This window comes from Gigantopelta aegis, chromosome 1 (genome assembly GCF_016097555.1).
Source record: "Gigantopelta aegis isolate Gae_Host chromosome 1, Gae_host_genome, whole genome shotgun sequence".
Taxonomy (NCBI): domain Eukaryota; kingdom Metazoa; phylum Mollusca; class Gastropoda; order Neomphalida; family Peltospiridae; genus Gigantopelta; species Gigantopelta aegis.
This window is the reverse complement of record NC_054699.1, coordinates 38,854,167-38,881,737: the sequence shown is the minus strand read 5'-3', so window position 1 is coordinate 38,881,737 and position 27,571 is coordinate 38,854,167. Positions and strand designations below refer to the sequence as shown.

Here is a 27,571-nt window from a genome sequence, read left to right as displayed (position 1 = left end):
TACCGGCCTCGGTGGCGTCGTGGTTAGGCCATCGGTCTACAGGCTGGTAGGTACTGGGTTCGGATCCCAGTCGAGGCATGGGATTTGTAATCCAAATACCGATTCCAAACCCTGAGTGAGTGCTCCGCAAGGCTCAATGGGTAGGTGTAAACAACTTGCACCGACCATTGATCCATAACTGGTTCAACATAGGCCATGGTTTGTGCTATCCTGCATGTGGGAAGCGCAAATAAAAGATCCCTTGCTGCTAATCGGAAAGAGTAGCCCATGTAGTGGCGACAGCGGGTTTCCTCTCAAAATCTGTGTGGTCCTTAACCATGTCTGACGCCATATAACCGTAAATAAAATGTGTTGAGTGCGTCGTTAAATAAAACATTTCTTTCTTTTTTCTTTCTTTCATTTCCTTCCCCATCTTTTATTTTATGGGGCGTGTTCCGAGGTCAATTTGTTTTGTTTCGTTCCGCCCAGTCCTATCGCATTCATTTAACCTTGGTCACAAAATGCAGGGCAGCGAGCGACTGCGAGTGCTCGGCCTTCTAAACGTATCCCTTTATTGCTTCAACTCCCATTGAACTGATTGGGTTTTTTTTCTCGTTCTAACTAGTGTACCACAACTGGACAAAGGCTATTGTATATGCTTTTCTGTCTGTGGGAAAGTGCATATGTTTAAATCTCTTGCTTCTAAGGGAAAACATGTTGCGGGTTCCCTCTCTAAGACTATATGTCAGAATTATAAAATGTTTCACATCCAATAGCCGGTAATTCATTAATCAATATGTTCTAGTGGTGTCGTTAAAAAAACAAAACAAAAAAACCACACCACCACCACTGCTCTGAACATAGTCATTGCATTTTATACTGATGTTGTTCAATCTTTCAAGTTGTATACTGCCTGATCTATCTCTCTCTCTCTCTCTCTCTCTCTCTCTCTCTCTCTCTCTCTCTCTCTCTCTCTCTCTCTCTCTCTCTCTCTCTCTCTCTCCACTCGCCCGCTGTCCATTTTTCTCTTCCTCTGTCTATTTCTGTTTCTATCTCTTTTTCTCCCTAGCTGTCTCTATCTGTCTCTGTCTCTCTCTGTCTCTGTCTGTCTGTCTCTCTGTCTCTGTCTCTGTCTCTCTCTCTCTCTCTCTCTCTCTCTCTCTCTCTCTCTCTCTCTCTCTCTCTCTCTCTCTCTCTCTCTCTCTCTCCCGCTGTCCATTTTCCTCTTTCTCTCTGTCTATTTTTGTTTTTATCTCTTTTTCTCCCTATCTGTCTCTGTACGTCTCTGTTTCTGTCCATCTTTCTCTTCCTCTCTATTTCTGTTTTTATCTCTCTCTTTTTTTGTCAAAACAAAACAAAAAGACTTACGAAAAGTTGAAAACTACCATTCCCCAAAAGAGCGCGAACGATTCACTTAATTCCACACTTAAATATACACGCTGAACCAGTTAACATGTCGCTATTTGTTCGACTCGACGGGTGTAGACATCATTTTACGGTTTGTAAACAGATCATTGTCGTAGGGGTCGTCAAATCAGCGGGTTCTCTGCCCCGCAAGATGTCGCTGTATTCATACCGCGATCAAGTATGACTAAACAGTCTCACACTCAACTTTTAACTTTTCACAGCACCCGGGCACCCCGTTGAAAGAGATCTAAGGAGGAAAGACACGGGAGGGTGAACACTTTAACAGACACGGGATGGCGATGGCCAGGGGAGGTGGTGTTAATTTATGTGCACTTATAAATCAAGGTTATTCGGAAGCGTTAAAAGAAAAAAAAAAGTTTGTTTAACAAACATTTGAACATTAGTTGATTTAACGGCATACTGTCACGGATTTAAGGACTTTATTTCTCTAAAAATGGGTAATAAATAAAAATTACATTAATTGTTGGAAACCAAATCTAGCTATCACATCACCTTAACTGAACCATCATGGAGTGAAATCCATGTCAACCCTCTCGGGAATTTTAGTTTTTGAATTATGGACCATTGCCATAATACAATTATTTTTACAAAATATCATTAATAAATGGAGTATGGTGGTTATGAAGATGGTTTAATAAAGTACATTTAGGGACAAATCAATCAGGTAATACTTTGTTAGACCATTAAATAGGTCACTGGTCTGTGACAATATGCCTTTAATTGTAACTTGATTTTGGTCTCGCCGTTAAGAAGTAAAAAGGCGAGATATAGGATTTAATTTTCCGAAAGCGACGAAATTGACGTCGTCGATGGCGTACATTTTTATGTTAAACTTTAATTTTAAAACCGGCCTTGGTGGTGTCATGTTTATGCCATCGGACTTAAGGCTTGTAGGTACTGGGTTCGTATCCCACCTGAGGCAATAGAGGATTTTTCATGTCAGTAGGTCTATCGGCTCCAACCCAGAGTGAGTGCACTGCTAGGATCAAACATTGGCGGGATGTAGCCAAGTGGTAAAGCGCTCGCTTGATGCGCGGTTGGTGTGGGATCCATCCCCGTCGGTGGACACATTGGGGTATTTGTCGTTTCAGCCAGTGCACCACGACTGTGGTATGTGCTATCCTGTTTGTGGGATGGCGCATATAAAATATCCCTTGCTACTAATGGAACTATGCAGCGGGTTTCCTCTGTAATTAGCAAAGGTTTGACATCCAATAGCTGATGATAAATAAATTAGTGTGCTCTAGTGGTGTCGTTTAACTGAAACTGAACTTTTCTCTGAGTGGATGAGTATAAAACATTTACTTTCTTCACTTTTCCATCTTGCTTACAAAAAATACTTTACAGTTTTACGACACCACTAGAACACGTTGATTTATTAATCATCGACAATTGGGGAAATGGAAACGGTTTATTTGACGACGCACTCAACGCATTTTATTTACGGTTATATGGCGTCGGATCGACAATTGGGTGTCATAAATTTGGTAATTCTAACATATAGTCAGAGAGGAAAGGCGCTACATTTTCCTTTTTTTTTCTCCCAAGGACGTGGCATGTGCTATCCTGTCTATGGGATGATGCATATAGAAGATCCCTTGCTACTAATGTATGTTTGACATAACCCAACGGGGATCAATTCTAGACCGACCACGCATCAGGAAAGCGCTTTGCCGTTGGGAAACATTGGTTGGATATGACAATAACACATTTTAGAGTGAGACAGTGAAATTTTCACACTTAAATGTGTTATCGTCACTGAGTAACTGATAACACTTTTATTTCACTGATATTTTAAGATATTTCACTAAATGTTATATAATAAAATATCATATCAAAGGCCGTGGTGTGTGCTATCCTGTCATACTAGTGAAAATAATGTAGCGTGCTTCCTCTCTAAAACTATATGTTTGACATGCAATAGCTGATTATTAATATATCAAAATGCTCTAGATGTTGTATAGATTGGGTGAGACTTTACTAAACTATCTGTCTGTCTGTCAGTATTGTACCGGCCTCAGTGGCGCAATGGTTAAGCCATCGGACTACAGGCTGGTAGGTACAGGGTTCGCAGCCCAATACCTGCTCCAACCCACAGCGAGTTCATAAGGGCTCAATGGGTAGTTGTAAGGCCACTACACTCTCTTCTTTTTCACTAACTACTAACCATCTAACAACTAACCCACTGTCCTGGACAGACGGCCCACATAGCTGATGTGTGTGTCCAGAACAGCGTGCTTGAACCTTAATTGGACATAAGCACGAACATATGTTAAAATTAAATGTCAGTATTGCAGTGAACGCGACGGTGGTAGCTCTCTTAAAGGGGCAATCAATAGTCAATTGGATCATGGCCCTTTAAGACAAATAGCGGGAGCGTGTCGCCAATTACTCCGGAATGGACGCTGTCACGCGACGGCTGTCAAGTGAAATTGAGCGCCGATCGCGTAGCAGAGCGCGCGGAACAGCGCGAGACTAGTCGCGGGGCTTTTGGCCCCGGGCCTTGTTATTGGTTAGAGGATTCAGGAATTAGGATTGTATTTGATTTAAACACGATCGGTTAATAAGGATGCTAGTGGATTTTGATGACCAAAGCTGGCGGCGGTTTTCTACGTAGCAGACGCACGTTGTCGTCGTCTTCGTCGTCGTTGTACAACACTACCGGCCGCGATCGTGTCGTAATTAAGCCATCGGACAAAAGCTGTTAGGTACTGGGTTCGCAGCCGGGTACCGGCTACCATCCAGAGCGAGTTTTAACGACTCGGTGGACAGGTGTAAGACCAGTACAAGCTCTTCTCTCTCACTAACCACTAACAATTAACAGTCCGGATAGCTGAGGTGTGTGTGCCCAGGACAGCGTGCTTGAACCTTAATTGGATATAAGCACGAAAATAAATTGAATAACGTAGTCCAGTGGTAAAGCGTTCGGTCTAGGATCCATCTCCGTCGGTTGGGCTACTTCTTGTTTCAGCCAGTGCTCCACGACTGGTATATCAAATGCTGTGGTATGTGCTATCCTGTCTGTGGGATGGTGCATATCAAAGATCCCTTGCTACTAATGAAAAAATGTAGTGAGTGTCCTCTCTAACACTATGTGTCAAAATTACCAAATGTTTGACATCCAATAATCAGTGATTAATAAATCAATGTGCTTTAGCGATCATGCTAAAACGATTTGCTAAATATCTGTAGTTTATTAATGCGGGGGGAGGAGGGGGGAGCCGTTAAGGAAACTATTTATTTGATAGGTCTCGACCCCCCCCCCCCCCCCCCCCACACACACACACACTACAAAATTGGGAGCCCGTAGGCCTATTTCTACGTATGCGGCAATTTCGAAATGTTTTTGTCAAATGCAAAATGCTCTCGTACGGAAATTGTTAGCCCTGCCTACTATAATTTTAATCCAGTAACTTTTGTAACAAATATAAAAAAAAAAAAAATAATAATAAATAAAAAAAAAATATTAAAAAAAAAAAATATTAACCCTTCAACTGATAGCAATAATTTTTATCCACCGGAATTCAACTCGCAACTACGGTCGTCGGTGCTGTCCTTAATTTCGGGCCCTGTTTTCAATTAAAGAGACTATCCTCATTTTTCTGTCTTTGTAAAAATGTTTCCGATTTATAGAGCTACTTTAAGAACTAAGCTTAAACTTTCAACACTGTACATTGTCTTGCTTAGGATGTCACTGTCTCGAAATGCACTAGGTTTTAGGTCATCCTAATGTTCAGAGTAGCCGAAACTGGATTTTACTTTCCAATAATTTCGTTCGTCACAGTCTAGTCCCCCTCCCACTCTCCCCTCCCCCCTCCCCCCTCCCCCCAACACACACACTCCACACCAGCACCACCATCCCGGACATCACATTTTCCTGCACGCGTGCCTACGTACGAAAAAACGAACGGTTTGAGTTATTTATAAAAAGCAGAACAATAATAAGAAAGCAAGGAAATGTTTTATTTAACGAAGCACACAGATATTGAGAGAGGAAACCCGCTGTCGCCACTTCATTTTTTCATTAGTAGCAAGGGATCTTTATATGCACCATCCCACAGACAGGGTAGTACATACCACGGCCTTTGATATACCAGTTGTGGTGCACTGGCTGAAACGAGAAATAGCCCAATGGGCCCACCGACGAGGATGGATCCCAGGCCGACTGCGCATCAAGCGAGCGCTGTACCACTGAGCAACGTCCCGCCTAGAATGATAAGAAACACATTCGGTAATTCAGTTTAACGACACCACTAGAGCACATTGATTTATTACTGCCCTACTTGTCCAACCGAAGGGGAGTATAGGTTCCCTCTCCGTCCTGTCTGTCATACGATTTATCCGTATTTGACAGAATTATGGCCCTTGAACTTAGGAGATACGAAAATTAGTTTTAATTAAAAAAAAATATATATATTGATTGTTTTGGTTGTAATACATGTACCTTGAGAAAAAAGGTGCATAGGTTTATCATATACTGTAACATATCAAGTTTCACTTTCATGGCCATTTACCCTATTTTGAGTTATGGTTCTTTAACTCTTAACATGCTTGTTAATCATAGGCTATTGGATGTCAAACATTTGGTAATTCTTACATATAGTCTTAGAGAGGAAACCCGCTATATTGTTTCCGTTAGTAGCAAGGGATTTTTTTATATGCACCATCCTACAGACAGGATAGCACACACCACGGCCTTTACGGAAAAATCCGGAATTTTTAATCCATATCCAGAATTCCGGAATTAATGCCAAATATCCGTAATTATTTTAAATTCGCTATCATTATTTTTTTGGAAGCAACCATTTCTGAATATAGTTTAAATTTTCTATATTTTTAAATCCCGAGTTTATTAAACCGAGTTTATTATTCTGCATTCTCCATTTCAACAGAACTCGGTATTATCTACAATTTTGTGCTATTACTAAGACGTTTGACTATTAGTTGTATTTGTCAACAGCCGACCAATGAAAATGTTTTTGACCATCGAGTAAACAGAAGCCATGTATGAAATTTGTCTTACTTGTTATGTAGTTTATGTATTCATTTTAAAGATATTTCAAATAAGGTTCCGTTTAGTAAGGTAACAACAGATAAACTTGTATATTAAATAATAACCTTTAAAAAATAAAATAAAATAAATACAATTAAAATGGCAAACATCCTCCCTCACAACAATAAAAAGAAAAAACAACACACACACACACACACACACAAAACCCAAGAAAACATTGTTATAGCGGATTAAATTTAGATGGGCAAGCCGCTAAGGTAAAAGGTAAAGTTTGCCCTTTTACATGAGGTGGAAATGTACAATACAAAGTGCGATAACCAGCGACTATTGAAGCCCGTTTTTAAAGTGTTATCCGATAAACCCCAACACGGTCCGTGTTATCTCCACATAGCTTCGCTGGTGACGACTCGCAATCGGCGGTGAAAAGTCGTTTTAAAATTCCTCTGTAATTGGATTCAAGCTTTTAAGATTTTCTTCTACCCTTTTCAATTAGATTCAATGGGGTTCACACCCGAACAGAGGCATCTAGCCCGGTTTGCTGGCAAATTGATTTGCCTTTGAAAGGGGGAGAGCACAGAACACCAGTACAATAGCGTTCCTCTTGTACCTATTGTCCGTTTACTTTGTAGTCCTTTGTCACTTTTAAAGCAGGCTGTTGTCGGTTTCACTTGTCGTCATTGTGTGCTTAACTACTAGGGTTGTGGGGGGAGGGAAGCGGCGAGGGGGAGGGAAGCGGCGAGGGGGAGGGGGGGGGGGGGGTAATTCCGTTTGTGTAGTCTGTTATCTCCGTCTGCCTTTTTATTTTCTACAACCGCTATTACACGAGTCTTTATTCGGTGTTACGCTTCAACAGCCGGCCATAGAAATCTATGCTAATTCCAGTTCCAGTCGACGAGGCACGGTTCAACAGTCGACAGTTCCTGTGTACATTTCAAAGAGAAAGTGTTTGTCTATTCACTCCAGCAGGGGAGTGCATTACGCTTGTTTAAATTTCACTCCCATGCGGATATACTACTATTTAAATACATGCATATTGTCTGGAGTCCGCGTTAATACGGTGATGTCGGGATCATACACTGTGGTAAGTAAACACGAAATGTGCTCAGTGGGAACAATAACTGAAATAGACATCGTTTCTAATTGTTGAAATATACATGTTTTCCCAATACACAATAATATCAATATACATGCTTTCTAACAGGTGAAACATATGTGTTTTTCCGTTAAATAATAACTGAAATATACATGTTTTTAAACTATGAAATATACATGTTTCTTCCGTTACACAATTGCAATACTAGTATACATGTTTTCTAGTTGTTGAAACATACATGTTTTTCCGTTACATAATAATTGTAATATACATGTTTTCTAATTGTTGAAACATACATGTTTTCCAAATACACAATAATAGAAATATACATATTTTTCCTTTAAAATAGTAATTAAGTTGTTTTTATGCTGTTTGGTTTTCTTGTTTTGTTTTGCTTTGGTTTTGTTTTTGGTTTGTTTTGGGGTGGGTTTTTTTGTGTTTTTTTTGTTTTTTTGTTTTTTTTGGGGGGGGTGGTGGCTTTGATTGGGGTGGGGGTAGTTAGAACAACATAATAAAATCATCCAATCATTTACTCATTTATACCCGAGTTTGACGCCCAATAGCCGATGTATTTGTTGTGTTGGGGTGTCGTTAAACATCCATCCATCCATTCATCCATCCATTCATTTATTCACTCATTTATAGTTAGTGTATTTATAGTATAGGTACCGGCCTCGGTGGCGTCGTGGTTAGCCATCGGTCTACAGGCTGGTAGGTACTGGGTTCGGATCCCAGTCGAGGCATGGGGTTTTTAATCCAGATACTGACTCCAAACCCTGAGTGAGTGCTCCGCAAGGCTCAGTGGGTAGGTGTAAACCACTTGCACCGACCAGTGATCCATAACTGGTTCAACAAAGGCCATGGTTTGTGCTATCCTGCCTGTGGGAAGCGCAGATAAAAAGATGCCTTGCTGCCTGTCGTAAAGGAGTAGACTATGTGGCGACAGCGGGTTTCCTCTCAAAATCTGTGTGGTCCTTAACCATATGTCTGACGCCATATAACCGTAAATAAAATGTGTTGAGTGCGTCGTTAAATAAAACATTTCTTTCTTTTATAGTATAGGCCTACTGGTATTAAATTTTTTTTTCAATAATAAAACTGTTTGAGGCTTACCCAAGAAAAAATAAATAAAACAAAACAAAGCAAAAACCACAGCCACAAACTAATCCTTATAAACGATTCGGTACGAACGCATATACGTATGGCTTGCTGGATGAATGAATTTATGTATGTTTTTGTATTTGTTCTTTATATTTACATAATTTTTATTTGAAGCATTAGTAAATTTAGAGGGGTTTTTTAATGATGATATTTATAAATAAAAGATAAAAACAGACAGACAGTCATACAGACATATAGACAGACAACAGACATACATATAGGCAGACATACAGACATATAGACAGATAGGCAGACGGAGAGACAGACATATAGATAGACAGATTCAATGCATCTCTGAACAAGACGATCGCCGGATTCCCACCCCTATCCCTCGAAATAAAGAGGGGGAAAAGAAAGGAATAAAATAAATAATAATAAACAATTAAGAAAATAAATTAATTAATTAATTAATAATAATAATAATAATAATAATAATAATAATAACTATAATGATAACAACACAATTGTTGTTAATATGTTGTTGTTTTTTTGTTTTTATTGTTGTTCGTTTGTTGTTTTTCACAATTGTTACTACACGTGACCACAGTGAGGGATCAAAGCGTCATTTTATGAATAATTATGGAGGAAAACAAAATAGTTAGTCACAACTTTATCAGTTGTATCGCTATAGTCTGATATTTTCACTCCAGTTATGTCGTAATAACGAAAAGTCAGTCTGTTTTCTTTAACGACACCACTAGAGTACATTGATTTATTAATCATCGGCCATTGGATGTCAAACATTTGGTAATTTTGACATATAATCTTAGAGAGGAAACCCGCTACATTTTATTTTTCATTGGATCTTATATATGCACTATCCCTCATACTGGATAGTACATACCACAGCCTTTGATATACCAGTCGTGGTGTACTGGCTGAAACCAAAAAATATCCCAATGGACCCACCGACTGGGATCGATCCTAGACCGACCACGCACACTTTACGACTGGGCTACGTCTCTCCCGCTCGATTATCGTTGAAGATGAATATCAAACAAAACACGAGCGGTTCTACGACGCAGATATGCACCAAGAGACCGGCCTCGGTGGCGTCGTGGTTAGGCCATCGATCAACAGGCTGGTAGGTACTGGGTTCGGATCCCAGTCGAGGCATGGGATTTTTAATCCAGATACCGACTCCAAACCCTGAGTGAGTGCTCCGCAAGGCTCAACGGGTAGATGTAAACCACTTGCACCGACCAGTGATCCATAACTGGTTCAACAAAGGCCATGATTTGTGCTATCCTGCCTGTGGGAAGCGCAAATAAAAGATCCCTTGCTGCTAATCGGAAAGAGTAGTCCATGTAGTGGCGACAGCGGGTTTCCTCTAACAAAATCTGTGTGGTCCTTAACCATATGTCTGACGTCATATAACCGTAAATAAAATGTGCTGAGTGCGTCGTTAAATAAAACACTTCTTTCCTATCCAAGAAATACGATAGTGTTCTTTGCTATTGTTTCGTAGATGTTTATCTTGATGAACTAGGGCGGGGTTCAGATCAGTCGGTTGGGTGCTCGCTTGGGGTGCTTGCGTTGCAGGATCGAACCACCTCGGTGGATCCATTCAACTGATTGGATTTTTTCTCGTTCCAACCAGTGCACCACAACTGGTCAAAGGCGGTGGTATGTGCTTTCCTGTCTGTGGGAAAGTGCATATAAAAGATCCCTTACTGCATTAAGAAAAATATAGCGGGTTTCCTCTGATGACTATAATGTCAAAATTACCAAATGTTTGGCATCCGATAGCTGATGATTAATTAATCAATGTTCTCTAGTGGTGTCGTTATTATTTATTTATTTTAATAATAGCACACACACACTCCCAAAAAAAAAAAAAAAAAAAACCCGTTAAAACCGTCTGGTAATACAGACAAATAATGTTCTGTTTGACATCCAATAGCCGATGATTAATTAATCAATGTGCTCAAGTGGTGTCGTTAAACAAAATAAACGTTAACTTTATCTTGGTGAACTACACTGAAGGTAGCTCTGTATGTATAAAATAGCTGAATGAGTCCAACGTAATGACCTCATATCACCTGCATTTTTATCATTACACGTGGAAGAAAGAAAGAAAAAAAAATATCCCATAATAGAATCAATTAAGTTCAAAGGTTTTAGGCTAAAACTCCGATTATGTTACAGTCAGCGGCGTCGGAAATGACGTGTGTTGAACGTCAGGGCAGGTTGACGTGGGCGACACCATGGGGGATGTAATTTAGCGCCGGCGCCGTCCTGGGATTGACTGCGACGCGGTGAAAGTCTCGCGACCACGGCACTGGTAAATGCAACAACAACAACATCGCTGACGGATAATCGACATTGGTGCAAATAAACAACGTATCACATTTCGTTTCTTTCAGGCCCGGCCAAGCAGACACAACGGATCGAGGGAGACAAGTTTATCGAAATGACATGAAAATGTACAAAAGTCGGATTACGCTTTTTTTCCGGAATGGAATTTTGTGTAGTGTTTATATACCTTGAACTTGGCAGTCGGGTGTAGTGCTGTATTTGCATGCCGACTGGGTTGGATACGGGTTTCTTATCTGGAGTAGTGTGTCGGACGGATGAAGTGTGGATATACAAGGCGTTGAGTGGGTTCGTGCTTCTTGGATCAAGGCTAATAAAATCGTGGAATAAGTTTTATGTTTCACCTGTGTTTGGATATTACGTCATAGTGGATTAACAAGCTGGAATAGCGTGGATTACCGAAATGTCTGACGTCAGAATCACCGAGAACGTCATTGGGTAAGTACCGCATGTTTCTAGTACAACTTATAGGTTCCAATAGACCAAATCAATTCCTGTTGCCGATAATGTTAACGTTTACTAATAAAACTGATGTAAGCAGCGTATCAACACACCTAGGAAGTGCAGCAATAAAAAGTGTGGCACCTCATATCTGATCTACCTGCAAGAAAATTGGGGGGGGGGGGGGGGGGGGAGGTCACATACCATTTAAGAGATTTAGTTAATGTTTTTAATAGCAACCGTAAGTTTTGCTGAAAATAATCAAATTTGCACAAATAATCAATGTCACATATTACTATCAATCATACCATTTACTCCGTACACATCGAACTTTGACACGAAACTCTCTTCTTGGGTAATATGCAACATAATTGTTCTTTCCACATTGGTTGAAGTTTTAAAAAATAGCGGGTTTTTTTTTTTTTTTTTTTTTTTTTTTTTTTTTTTTTTTTTTTTTTTTTAAACTATGTACTTAAAGGTAATACTAAACCAAATAACTTCCAGCTGGGTCAAAGTTCGAGGCGCACCGAACTCTTAATAGAGCAGTTAACACCACAAGTCCTGTGATTGGTCATAAATGTGAGTGTGTTGGTTGCAAAAAAAAGTTTCATCTGGGCAAAACATTTATGCAATTTTATTTCATCCAGTACCACTGTGTCAAGCAGCCTTTTGCTTGAAACATGTATGGGGTACCTGTAAAAAAAGGTACACAAATTTTGTGCGAAACTAGGGTAGTCCTAAATGCGATCCGATATCTCTGAATTGAGCAGCTTGACCTCATTTTTTTCACTGATTCACTTTAAGGGTGAAGGGTGGTAGTATTTATATTCGTGGTGTATATGTCATATGTTACTAGGATCTTCTAAGGGATTTGATTTGGTGCTAAACATCCTATAAAATAACACAACTTTGTATAATATTTCTGTGTAATTTAGTTTTAAAACACAGCTGCAAATTAGGAGATAACATACAAAACAACGAGACGATGATGAAAAGTTTGGTCGTTATAAAGCCTTTGTTTACCTGAAATATCTTAAGTTGGTGGTGATGTGTATGTGTGTGTGGGGTGTGTGTGTGTGGGGGGGGGGGGGGGGGGGGGGTGGGTGTAGCCCAGTGGTAAGGCGCTCACCTGATGCACGGTCTGTCTCGGATCGATCGCCGTCGGTGGACTCGTTGGACTATTTCTCGTTCCAACCAGTCAGCCACGACTTGTATATCAAATTCCATTGTATGTGCTATCCTGTCTGTGGGATGGTGCATTAAAAAGTCTTTTGCTACTAATAATAAAAAAATGTAGCGGGTTTCTTCTGATAGCTACGTGTCAGAATTACCAGATGTCTGACATCCAATAGACGGTGATTAATTAATAAATGTGCTCTAGTAGTATCGTTAAAACAAAAGCAAAAAAAACAAACAAAAAACCCAACATTGTATATATATATCACTGTCTGGGAATCTGAGACAAATAATGTAATGGTCCGTTCTGTTCTGTTCTGTACTGTTCTGTTCCAAACTACTAACTAGTAATCTGACAAAATCTACCAGTAGTTTTATCACGCATAGGCCGTTTTCCCATTGACAAAAAGTCTGCAATAAATCAATATAACACACACTTTTAAAACCCCACCTCTTACTGCACCTAACTTCCTTATCGCCACATATAGGGGCGTGGTTGAAGTCAGCTACCGTATAAACGTACTCATGGTATACACGGCTATTTGCTGGCTTTCAATATTGTGAATGACAGCTGATAGACCGGGACCATAGGAGGTCGACCAAAACATCGAAAGTGTGCAAATAATCAGGTATACCACCCGTACCTTTACACGAAAACGTGAACACATCTCCAACTGAGTTCATACGAAATACAGTTCCGTCGGTATGGCTTCTATTGCTGTATAACACAAATAGAAAATTAATAGGTTTTTTCGCTTGTTAAAATTGGGCTAATAATTTGTATGTGGCTCAGATTATGTTGGGGCAGTACGTAGCCCAGTGGTAAAGCGCTCGCTTGATGCGCGGTCGGTCTGGGATCGATCCCCGTCGGTGGGCCCATTGGACTATTTCTCGTCCCAGCCAGTGCACCACGACTCGTATCTTAAAATCCGTGGTATGTGCTATCCTGTCTGTAGAATGGTGGACATAAAAGATCCCTTGCTGCTAATGGAAAAATATAGCGGGTTTCCTCTCTAAAACTATATGACAAAATTACCAAATGTTTGGCATCCAATAGCCGATGATTAATAAATCAATGTGCTATAGTGATGTTGTTAAAAAAAAAAAAAAAAAAAAAAAACCTTTACTGTATTAGATATAGGCTATTTCTCGTTCCAGCCTGTGCACCATGACAGGTATATCAAAGGCCATGGTACGTGCTATCCTGTATGGGGGAGTGGTTCATATAAAAGATCCCTTCCTACTAATGAACACAATGTGGCGGATTTCCTCTCTAAGACGCTGTCAGGGTTACCAAATGTTTGATCTCCAGTAGCCGATGATTAGTAGATCAATGTGCACGTTATGGTATTATAACTAAAAAGTAACAATAATTTAAATAGAAAGAAAGAAAGAAATGTTTTATTTAACGACGCACTCAACACATTTTATTTACGGTTATATGGCGTCACACATATGGTTGAGGACCACACAGATTTTGAGAGGAAACCCGCTGTCGCCTCTACATGGGCTACTCTTTCCGATTAGCAGCAAGGGATCTTTTATTTCCGCTTCCCACAGGCAGGATAGCACAAACCATGGCCTTTGTTGAACCAGTTATGGATCACTGGTCGGTGCAAGTGGTTTACACCTACCCACTGAGCCTTGCGGAGCACTCACTCAGGGTTTGGAGTCGGTATCTGGATTAAAAATCCCATGCCTCGACTGGGATTCGAACCCAGTACCTACCAGCCTGTAGACCGATGGCCTAACCACGATGCCACCGAGGCCGTAGTTTAAATAATTGCCTCTGTAAAATGGCACAGGGCAGGACGTAGCCCAGTGGTAAATCGCTCGCCTGGGATCGATCCTCGTCGGTGGGCCCATTGGGCTATTTCACGTTCCAGCCAGTGCTCCACAATTGATATATCAAAGGCCGTGGGATGTGCTCTCCTGTATGTGGGATGGTGCATATAAAAAGATCCATTGCTGCTAATCAAAAAGAGTAGCCCATGAAGTGGTGACAGCGGGTTTTCTCTCTCAATATCTGTGTGGTCCATTACCATATGTTTGACACCATATAACCGTAAATAAAATGTGTTGAGTGCGTCGTTAAATAAAACATTCCTGTCTTTCTATTTGTTTTCCTTCCTTCCTTCCAGATTCAGGCACTTTTGTTTTATTCGGGCAGAAATGAGGCTTCCCCCACCACCCCCCACCACCCACCCTACCCCACCCCTACACAAACGGGAGCCCATACGCTTATGTGTTGAGAAAAAAACCCTAATAATAATAAAAAGGAAAACAAAATGGAGGATATTTTCCCATAGCCCGCTTTGCCGTGTGTGGTGTGTATTCTATCACGGGCTAAACATTTCAATTGCACCGTAAACAAATAAGCAAGTTAAAACAGCCGACAATAAACCCCGGCGAAATTGTCATGTTCCTTTCAATGCTCGTGACCCTCGCATTGTCGTAAGAGTGTTTTAGAGAAGAATAGAAATGGATTCGGACTCCATATTACGTATCACATTTCAGGAGACGAGAGCAAAAAAAAAAAAAACCTCTCTTTATTTCCTTTTTCACCGATTCAAATATGAAACATTCCGTAGCATTGAAACTAGGAGAAAAGACCGTACTCGGTTACAAAGATACGCCATTGTAACAAAACCCAGTGTATCTGAGCACGGGTCGGGCACCATTCAATTTGGTGAAACGATACGTGAAATGGGCTCCAATGGCCGGCTCCATTGCGCCGATATATACTGTAAGCTATACACCTGCTATTGACTGCAAGTTGTTCCGTCACACACTGGACTATTCAGACCCGGCCGTTAACGTATAATGCTGTCTCTTGGCCACAATAGGCGCTTGCCAATCTTTCCCTCCACAACTCGAACCTTCTGAAAAAGTCCATTGGAACTAATACACCCAACATTTCAATGGCCATTGTTTACTTTTGTCGACAGTTTACAATAGCATAATGCCTGTCTCGACTTTTGTCACAACGCACATGCTTTTCTTAACCCAAAAAGCCCCCGAACAAGTAACGTTTAGTCGGGTACAAATTTCCGTCATGGCAAGACGCTTTTTGTCGGGGGTTTTCTCTCCCACGTTTTTGCCAAACGTAGTCTTCAAAGTTAGTAGTCTTCGAAGTTGACTTTGTAACTGAACGAAAGACATATTCTAAATACTCACGATTGATCGCTGTGTATTCGTTTTTGAGATACGGATTTCGTAGAATGATTGAAGGTGGAAGATTCGTTAAGCACACGGTGACGTCATACATTTGCGGATGTGGAGTTAAGACTCTCAGCTCGGTGGTTCAGTGTTCTGGAAGCTGGATCGTCAAGTTACGTTTAGCTGGAGAATCACTTTGCCAGAATATTTACGAAGGTATCGTTAGCTGGTTTTGAGGATGAGTTGTGTAGCAACTGAAAAGTCGAAACCCTCATTGCATTTGTGTATTCATATAACACTATTAATGATAGGATGGTTTTGAAAACTGACGATCCGAGTTTTCACGAACGTTACCTGTGTTAGGTTTGTGTAGACGTGACCCAGTAGCCAGTATCTCTTGAAACCTGTGCACGGCTGATAGTAACAGATGTTTAATGACGCTACCCAATGGTCGGTATAATAAATGTATATACCAAGTTTGATTCTTGGAAGGAATTAGATTTAGAAGATTTACAAAATTATATTTACAAGATTTACGGAAAGGAAACATGTTCCGAATCGGTGTTTCTACAAGTTCGGTTGATTTCGTACGCCGTCGACGACCAGATCGCGAGAATCCGTAAACAAGAACACAGAGCCAGTCGAAGAGTTTGATTACGCTAAAAGTCTTTCCTGACAGAGGGAGGCAACTCGTACTTACAGGGACCTTGACTCTTTGCCTGTGGATTACGTATCGTCTGTTCGTATGGATTAACTATCGTCTGTTCGTGTGGATTAACTGTTGTCTGCGTTTCGCCCCTGTGTTCTCTACCAACAGGCAGGTATGTGGGTATGTGCTATTTATATGTTAACGTAACCCAGTTATTTGTACTTTTCCACACATCCGCGCAGATGGTATATATACTACTCAAAAGAATTTAAGGGTCAGACGATATTTTCGACATTATTTTCTGAATGTCAATTATATTAGCTAGACCATAATGTCACGCATGGTATTGTTCCATTTTGACGAAAGTGGGTCTAAGCAACCCATAAATGAATTAAAGTCCACTGTCATTGACACTGTCGACTAGTTCTAATGGCGAAAATATGCTTACATTTGCACGTAAATTAGGGCGAAAGCGAAAGGTCTGCTAAGTGCCCATAACTTGCTTTTTCACAAAGGGCTTCATTTGCACGCTTTGCATGTGTATTCCATGTTCCCAATGCTGAATTTCCGTATAATTGGAGCTTGCGTTCGTGTACGGTGCACACTCCAAATTCGACAATGGTACGACGTCAACTGACTATCGAAGATCGAGGAAGGGCTATTGCTTGGCTTCAGGATGGCAATACGCAAAGAAATGTTGCTCTGAGACTTGGTGTCAGTCAGAGTGTCGTTGGCCGACTGTGCCAACGGTACCAAGCAACGAATTCTGTTCGAAATCGTCCACGTTCGGGAAGACCCCGAAGCACTACAAATAGAGAGGACCGCTACATCACCAATATGGCTCTACGTCAACGCACAACCACTGCAAGCCGATTACGTGACAATCTGCGGACTGCGACTGGAACTCGAGTGTCTGATCAAACCATATGCAATCGTCTGAGAGCCAATAATCTACGCTGCCGTCGCCAGGCTGTTCGACCACCACTCCTACCACGTCACAGAACGGCCAGACGTCACTGGTGCACGCTTCATCTGCGGTGGCAACGTGTTCAGTGGGGTCGATTGATGTTCACTGATGAGTCCAGGTTTAGTCTCCAGTTCAACGACGGTCGGGTTCGTGTCTACAGACATCCTGGGGAGCGCTTCGCTGACGTTAACGTTAGACAACGTCACCGGTTCGGTGGTGGCAGCGTCATGGTGTGGGGCGGCATCTCTATCTACCACAGGACCCCCCTCTATGTGGTGGATGGCAATCTGAATGGAATCCGCTATCTGAATGAGATTATCCGGCCGTTGGTTCTCCCAGGCCTTCAGCAGATTGGCGGCGGGGCAGTTCTGCAGGATGACAATGCCAGACCCCACCGCGCCAGGGTGGTAACGGACTTTCACAGACAACAAGGTATCGCCAGGATGGATTGGCCAGCATATTCGCCTGACCTGGCCCCGATAGAGAACGCCTGGGACGAATTAGGCAGGAGAGTTCGGGATAACCATGCCCCTCCGGCCAACCTTCATGATCTGGGTCAACTTCTTATGGCAGAGTGGCAGGCCATTCCCCAAGAGTTTTTCAGACGTCTGATCAACAGCATGAGGCAACGATGTGTCGAGTGTATTCGCGCCAGGGGTGGATTCACACACTATTAAACGAATGTTCTAATGTGTAAAATCCATGTTTTGACAACGTTCAACTTTGACAGCATGTCATGTGACTTTCTTGTATACAGTGACGTTTATTTGTGTTTTTTTGTAAATATGGAACAATAAATAAAAAATTTGGTGTAGTTTACATCATCAATCTAATACACTCTGAAACTTATTTGGTTATAACTTTTTGACCCTTAAATTCTTTTGAGTAGTAGCCATGCTGTCCGTAATAAAAGTTAGTTTTGTTTAACAACACCACTAGAGCACATCGTTTAATCATCAGCTATTGGATGTCACATTCTGTCACGAAGTGTTCAGAGAAAACACGCACTTGACGTAGCAAGCGGTAGGAGGGAGGCGGGGAGGGGGAGGGGGAGGGGCACACTTTTCGTGATCTAGTAGCAGCAGCGATGGTTTATACGTGTGTGTGTGTGTGTGTGTGTGTGTATATATATATATATATTATATGTATGTATATGTTTTTATGTGTGTCCCCCCCCCCCCCCCCCCCCACACACACATCTTTTGGCAACTACCTACGGCACTGACACTCAACGGTTTGCAATTGGCAGCAAATGATCTTTTATATTCACTTTCCACAGACAGGATATCACATACCACAGCCTTTGGTATGCCATTCGCAGGTTGTGGACTCCCGGCTCTTTATACTGTGTTTTAGTTTTTATTGATCTTCACATCACTGATGCATTTACCTTCGTTTGGAACCCAAATAGCCCATATGTTTCTCGTGCTGGGGTGTCGCTGAACATTCATTCTGTTTGGGGAGAGGAAACACTCAGTGGGTCCGCCGCGGGGGTTCGATGCTACGCGCTATTCACCGCGGACGGTCGCTCTACCGACTGAACTAAATCCCACCACCTGCTTTTGCGGAAGTGCTTATATAATGAAAGGAACTAGAGCAGCATTGTTGGTAAAGTCATTAAGAAGAAGGAATCTTGATGTTACACGCTTAACCGAAACTAACCTACATCACTATTAAGGGGGGGGGGGGGGGGGGACTAACGGTTGTATACATATAATAAATGCACACCACACCACACACACACGCTCTCTCTCTCTCTCTCTCTCTCTCTCTCTCTCTCTCTCTCTCACACACACACACACACACACACACACACACGGTCTCTCTCTCTCTCTCTCTCTCTCTCTCTCTCTCTACACACCACACACACACACACACACGGTCTCTCTCTTGCTACACACACACACACACAGTCTCTCTTGTCTCTCTCTCTCTCTTCTCTCTCGCTCTCTCTCTCTCTCTCTCACACCACACACACCACCAGGGGCTCTCTCTTACACACACGCACACACACTCGGTCTCTCTCTTCCGTCTCTCTCTCTCTCTCTCTCTCTCTCTCTCACCACACACACACACACACCACACACACACAAACACACACACACACACTCGGTCTCTCTCTCTCTTCCGTCTCTCTCTCTCTCTCTCTTACACACACACAAAATCTCGGTCTCTCTCTCTCTCTCTCTCTCTCTCTCTCTCTCTCTCACACGCACACACTCGGTCTCTCTCTCTCTCCGTCTCTCTCTCTCTCTCTCAACGCCACACACTCGGGTCTCTCTCTCCCTCTCTCTCTCTCTCTCTCTCTCTCTCTCTCTCTCTCTCTCTCTCTCTCACACACACACACACACACACACACACACACACACACACACACACACACACTGCACATTGCCTAACACACAAACGACGAGACATTCATGCACAGACTCAAAGTGACACACACATTCAGTGACTCTCACACACGTACGTCAAAACTGCAAAAGTCGTATCTCTGTAGTGTATACACAGAGAAATAGATACAACTTTTAAAATCAGTAACAGAAGATGAAGCAAAATGAAATAGGTTTTCAGCAGAAAAAGTGGCTATTTATAATGTTAATAAATAAACGCACGCAGTTGTTTAAGAATAATGACACGTTTACAGTTGAATGGTCGTTTCATTTTAATCAAATTAAGTCTCATTGGCGCTTGTTTTAGTTTACTATATTTATTACATATTAATAGATAATACAAATCATGAAACAGTTTAGTTTAAACCAGTCCAATAGGCCTCCGTCAGTGAATCAGACAAAACACTGGGGAATAAACAAAAAAACTGTGGTATGTTCTGTCCTGTGTATGGTCAAATTCGTGTAACAGGCCTGTTATTTGCGAACGAAAAATGGGTTACTCAAACTATGCTTACGCGAACGACGCGCGAACGAAACTATCGCTCTCGCAATTTTCAGAGGCCTGTTAAATTGTGTTTCAGTGCACCCACTCTTTGAGTCGTGTAATGGTGCCACAGGCCGATATAAAAGATGGTGTTATATATATATATTATATATATATATATATATATATATAGATATATATATATATATATATATATATATATATAGAAGGTTTGATTGAAGGCATAGTCTCCGCGTCCCCCCCCCCCCCCCCCCCCCCGGTGAATTCATTTTTATCCCTTTCTTTTCGAATTAAAGTTAACCCCACGTTACTGCGTGTGCAAATGTTCATTCAAACAATATCATCATCATCACTACGAACCAGGCGCGTGTACAATAATTTATGCAGGGTGGGGTGTGTGGTGGAGCGAGCGGAGTTTATAGGGGTGGAATCACGCTCCCCGGAAAATATATTGAAAATAAAAACCAAACAATGTTTCTTGAGCAATGGAGGAGATTCGAACCCCCACCCCCCCCCCCATTTTCCTCACACATACACAGGGTACTGACTTGTACCACACCCCAAAGCGGCTTTAAGTTTGGCTGGGTGAGGTTAGGTTTTAAATGTATGTGGCTATGCAGATCTACTGCACACTATAATCAATGGAGAAATCCACCTATGCGTGGCACGTTAATCCAAAATTATATCTAACCTGTACGACTGAATGATTGCCAAGACCTCATTGTCCCATGTGTCACTTAGATATGTTCAATTCATCTATGATTTTTCTGTTTAATACTTATTTTCGTGTTTATATCCAATAAAAGTTCGTGCAAGATGCCCTGGCTCACACCCCAACTATCTGGGCTCTGTCCAGGACAGTGGGTTAGTTGTTTATTTTAGTGGTTAGTGAGAGAGAAGTCGATGTAGTGGTCTTACACACCTACCCATGGAGTCGTTAAAACTCGCTCTGGGTGGGAACCGGTACCGGGCTGCGAACCAAGAAACTGCCAGCCTTATGTCCGATGGCGTAACCACTATACCACCGAGGCCCGTTGATCTATGGTTTACATTACGTTGCACCCGACGTTAAAAGTAGGATAATTATGACGTCATAGGCTCAGTTTACATTTACATAGCAACGCAACTGGAGTTTGTTTCCGAACTGCTCGATGTCTTATAAGCTGGGATTTAACCATTTTCCCTTTGTGGATATCGTTTTGATCTGCCTTTTCGTATTTAACAACAACAAAAAAAAAAAAAAAAAAAAAAACCAGGTGAGAATTGATATGTTTTATGTTATATAAAAACACCTTAAAGGTGAAAATTTAGTATGTTCCTAAGTGTGTGTTGAATAATGGGGCGCAACAACATTAACAACTGTACCCACTGTATTCCACAGTACACTAACATGCATTAGATGACATACATGTGTATAACAACCTATCCAGGATAGGCCCAGCCATTCAATAAATAAACAAATAATTAAATAAATAAATAAATAAATAAATGAAGCCTAATACAATGTTCGTTTTTCGGATCGTGCTGAAAATAAATAGGTAGTGTAGATCGTGTTTTAAATTAATTAACTGATTAATTGATTTATTTGTTTATCATTTATTATTTTTATTATTTAATGATAATAATAATTATTATTATTATTAGTATTATTATTATTAATATTTATATATATATATATATATATATATATATATATATATATATATAATATATATATATATATATATATATATATATATGTATGTATGTATGTATGTATGTATGTATGTATGTATGTATTGATGTATGAATATCTATATATTGTATGTATGTCGAGGTTCACTATTACATACATAGATATTAACGCACTGGCGCAGGGGATAATTAAATCCTTTCTGGCCTCACAAAGTGTCCCATGCCGTTGCTGGGACTCGAACCTGTGGCACCGATTCGCCCGCAAATTGCAAGGCTAACCACGATACGCTCTGAGCTATCGAAGCTTCCATGTATGTATGTGTGTGTATGTGTGTGTATATATATATATATATGTATGTATGTATGTGTGTGTATGTGTGTGTGTGTATATATATATATGTATGTATGTATGTATGTATGTATGTGTGTGTATGTGTGTGTGTGTATATATATATGTATGTATGTGTGTGATATGTGTGTGTGTGTATATATATATATATATATATATATATATATATATATATATATATATATTTAATTATAAAAAAAAAAAAAAAATAATAATAATAAATATGTATATAAATTATAAACAGCAACAGACAAACAGATAATCAAAACCAAATACTATTACTACCTGCAGTGCTTAAACTAAAACATAACCATATCCATAACTAAATTAATAAGAAATAAATATAATGTTTGTACATGGAATGCGAAGTGACGATAAAACAAAATATCAAAACAGAATAATATTGTTTTTCTCTTTGAAAACAAAAGGTGCACTTTTAAATTAAAGAACAATTTTGTTTTTGTTTTAAATGTTGATTTTTTTTCATCGTAATTATTTCGTAATTGTTAAAACCAGTATTAGTAAGTGAAATCCAGGACAAATACAAAATTAATAATAAGGACAACCGCATGGATACTGCTATTTTAAACGGAATGTACTTAGTATGTAATGTATATTAAAACAAACCAAAAAAACCTCATCAACCAAACCTTGTAAATATGTTGCAATAAAAGAAAGAAGTGTTTTATTTAACGACGCACTCAACACATTTTATTTACGGTTATATGGCGTCAGACATATGGTTAAGGACCACACATATTTTGAGAGGAAACCCGCTGTCGCCGCTACATGGGCTACTCTTCCGATTAGCAGCAAGGGATCTTTTATTTGCACTTCCCACAGACAGGATAGCACAAACCATGGCCTTTGTTGAGCCAGTTATGGGTCACTGGTCGGTGCAAGTGGTTTACACCTACCCATTGAGCCTTGCGGAGCACTCACTCAGGGTTTGGAGTCGGTATCTGGATTAAAAATCCCATGCCTCGACTGGGATCCGAACCCAGTACCTACCAGCCTGTAGACCGATGGCCTGCCACGACGCCACCGAGGCCGGTGTTGTCTAACAGAGCCTTAGGCCCCAGGTCAGGTCATAGGGCATAACGTGTGTATTCAGACCAGGCTGTTGTTGTGCACGCCTGTCATGGATGGAGGTGTCGACCCATGCCAACTCCTCCGTTCAAGACAGGAAAAGGGTTGTGGTGGGTGGAAAGAGGGATCGTCCACGTTGCCACCGAGGCCGGTATGTTGCAATAGCCCCTGGTGTGGTAAGGATTTTATATTGTAGGACAGCAGAAAAACTTCGTAAGGGGGCGGGACGTGGCCCAATGGTAAAGCGGTCGCCTGGCGCGCGGTCAGTGTGGGATCGATCCCCGACGGTGTACCCATTGGGCCGTTTTTCGGTCCATCAGTGCATCACGACTGGTATTTCAAAGGCACAAGCGTACGAGACAGTGTTGGAGGAAAACATCAAATTCGGGTAAAAATTATATAGGTATTCGGGCAAAATGTGCTAACCTGAGAGCTTTTCACCATGTATATCCATCATTCTATCCTCAAAATTAGTTATAATCCATGTAAAAATGCGTAGTGATTCGTTTACAACTCTATATAGCTGTTTAGTCGTAATGCGTAAAGATGTACGGGTGATATAAAATTATCACATTTTAATGAAGATATTTAAAATGTGTCATAAATATCATTATGAGTGGCTAGTTGACCAGATTTCGATGTATCATATGAGAAGAGGCTACGGTAAAAATAAAATTATTTCTAATTAAACTTAATCTATGACAACAGAAAACAAAGTATGTTCGGTATTCACCAGGCCTACGTCAATGAGTTTACGTGGTTGAGAAAGAAAGAAATGTTTTATTTAACGATGCACTCAACACATTTTATTTACGGTTATATGGCGTCAGACATATTGTTACGGACCACACAGATTTTGAGAGGAAACCCGCTGTCGCCACATAGGCTACTCTTTTACGACAGGCAGTAAGGGATCTTTTATTTGCGCTTCCCACAGGCAGGATAGCACAAACCATGGCCTTTGTTGAACCAGTTATGGATCTATGGTCGGTGCAAGTGGTTTACACCTACCCATTGAGCCTTGCGGAGCACTCACTCAGGGTTTGGAGTCGGTATCTGGATTAAAAAACCCATGCCTCGACTGGGATCCGAACCCAGTACCTACCAGCCTGTAGACCGATGGCCTGCCACGACGCCACCGAGGCCGGTACGTGGTTGAGAATGCGCTTTCTTGTTATGAGTTTATATTTATATGAAAGCAGTCCTGTTCTGTGATAATACAAGCCATGTTTAACTCACTTTGTTTTTTCTTCATTAGAGCATGCACTAAATCTCACATATTTCATATCGTATAAAAGAAGAATCGGTGTACTTCATGTTGCTACCTGTTATATGAAAATAGGAATAAGAGTTCGGAAAATATACTTGTGTTCCTTTAGCAATATACGGAATTTTAGCGTGGATCGCAACTTTTAACGTTACGTCAGAGGTATATTTAAACTATCATCGGTTGTGCCGCAGTCCTCATGCTTTAACCCCCCCCCCCCACCCCACCCCACCCCACCCCCCACCCCCTCTCTGGTTACAACAATATCAATAATGACAAAGTTAAGGTTACTATCTGGGTATAACACAAACACACATGCACTCTTACTTCATATTCGGACATTTCGCCCCGTCCCAACCAGAGACCCACGACTGGTATATCAAAAGCCGCAGTATGTGATGCCCTTGCTGTAGGAAAGTGCTATAAAATACCCGTTGAGCTAAAAGGTAGTCCCTTGAACAAGCATCAGGAGAGTGATGGAGAGAGCCGAGAGGTGTATTATTTTAACAAACCCTGGGCAGTGTGCATCGATGAATTGTCCATTTGCCAAACACATGGGCTGTTAAAGGTTGTTTTGTTGTGGGAGGTGTGTGTGTGTGTGTGTGTGTGTGTGTGTGTGTGTGTGTGTGTGTGTGTGTGTGTGTGTGTGTGTTCTCTCTTCTGTTTTTTTTTGTGTTTTTTTTGTTGTTGTTTTTTTGGGGGGAGAGGTTTGTGAGTTAACAACACCATTAGATCACATTGATTTATTAATCAAACATAAAACTCGTTACATTTCTTTTCTAATGCAGCAAGGGATCTTTTATATGCACTTTCCCACAGACATGAAAGCACATACAATGGCCTTTACCCAGATGTGGTGTACTGATTGGAACGAGAAAAACTCCCACCACAAATCAGTTGAACGGATCCACCGAGGTGGTTCGATCCTGCGATGCCTCAAGTGAGAACTCAAGCGACTGAGCTAAATCCCTTCCCGAATGGGATGGGGTTTTGTTTGTTTGTTTGTTGTTGGATGTATTAATCATCGGTTATTGGGTGTCAAACAGGAGAGCACATACCACGGCCTTTGGTATACGAGTGCAAAACGCACTGGCTAGAACGAGAAATAGTCCAATGGGGATCGATCGTAAACCGACCGCGCATCAAGCGAACACTCAACCGACTGAACTAAATCCCGCCCCGAATGGGGTGTGGCTTGCTGGTTGTATGCTAGTCGTTAATGGGAAACTTCGTTTCATTTAACATCATATTCTGCATTCACCAAACATATCTCTCATTCCATGGATTCTTCACGACGTGGGTGGAGTATGTGGTATACTATTCTTCCCAAGTCAACATCCCGTTTTGGACTGAAAAACTTAATGCAAGAAAGACAACTCATGTGTCAGTTAACATTTAGCTGTGTACGAGTTACCTCCCATTTCATTTTGCTTGACTAAAAAATCTATAAAGACTACTGTTTCTGAGGTCAGGTCATAGGGTTTAATGTGCACATTCGGAGCAAGCTGTTGTTGCGCACGCCTGTCATGGGCGCAGGTGTGGACAGGAACGGGGTTGGGGGGTGGTAGAAAGGACCGCCAGAGCCTGGTATATGCAAGAGAGCAGAAGCAACCTGACCAGGGTCGGTAGCGGGAGGGGGTATTTGTGCTGCCATTGAATTTTAAACATGTCCGTAGGATTGAGTCCATAAATTAAACGGTTTGCGCAGTTTTCATTGAAGAAATTTGGCGTATGATGTAGAACGGTTTACCGAAAGTGAATTTAAAGAGCTATTTGAGTGATTTTTAATTAGTTGGAGATTTTCTCCTTAAATAGACACAGCGTTAGGGTGTAGGCAGTGTAGGCCGATAAGATGCCTGGTAGGTCCCCCCCCCCCCCACACACACACACACACACGCGCATGACACGTAGAAATCCAGCACAGCGACTTTAGGTGCTCCCCTGGAAGTTGGATCGGGAGGCTAATTAAGCGCAAGGCCCACCACTTTGCGAACTCTTCCTCCATGGCTTAAGTACATATTAAATTATTTTTATATAATAGTTAAAGATAATTGATATTTTGGAACAGTCCGACTAGAAACTAGCGCCAAATTATCAACAGATTTAATGGATTTATTTTAGTTTGTTGTTAACCAAAAAAACTATTAACATCTTCAGAGGCGCTTTACATATTTCCGTAAATACTCCCATTCTCCCCCATTATAAATTGTTTTAATATTTGCCCATTTAAGTAACCCTCTGTCTAATCTAAACTTAGTTTGTTAATTAATATATTCTAATGGTGTGATATTTCTATCTAAACTTAGTTTGTTAATCAATATATGAAATGTTATTGATTTTTCTAAAATTAAAGTTCATATTTCCAAGATTATTTTTTTATCTTTCCAAGATTATATGTTGATTTTTCTAAGATTAAAGTTGAATTTTCCAAGATTAAATTTGATTTTTCCAAGTTTAAAGTTAATTTTTCAAGATTAAAGTTGATTTTTCCAAGTTTAAATGTTGGAAAATATAATTATTTTATTATTTGTGATGGAACTAATACGCTTCCGTAGTAATAGCATCATGTATTATATAGTTTATCTTAAACTGTCTGGGTAAATTGTTTGTGGATAGTACAATCATGAAATTTCACCTATAAAATACAACTCTTTGACGGCTAATAAAATGGGTTTTGTTTATCATTACGACCCCACTACAGCATATGGATGACAGAAAAGATCATCAACATTTATTCTAAAGGAAATGAATTATGAATGAAAAGTTAAAGTTTGTTTTGTTTAACGACACCACTAGAGCACATTGATTTATTAATCATCGGCTACTGGATGTCAAACATTTGGTAATTGTGACATATAGTCTTAGAGAGGAAACCCGCTGTCATTTTGTTTCCATTAGTAGAAATGTTTTT

General features: G+C 40.7%; 1 long non-coding RNA gene across 1 annotated transcript in view; it reads left to right on the top strand.

Moving 5' to 3' along the window:
- The window catches only part of LOC121374834, a 62,469-nt gene that overhangs the window by 29,406 nt on the left and 5,492 nt on the right, over positions 1-27,571 (top strand). The window contains exon 3 of the long non-coding RNA XR_005958243.1: positions 11,042-11,429. This is a non-coding gene — a long non-coding RNA (uncharacterized LOC121374834). The remainder of the gene's footprint in view (positions 1-11,041; positions 11,430-27,571) is intronic.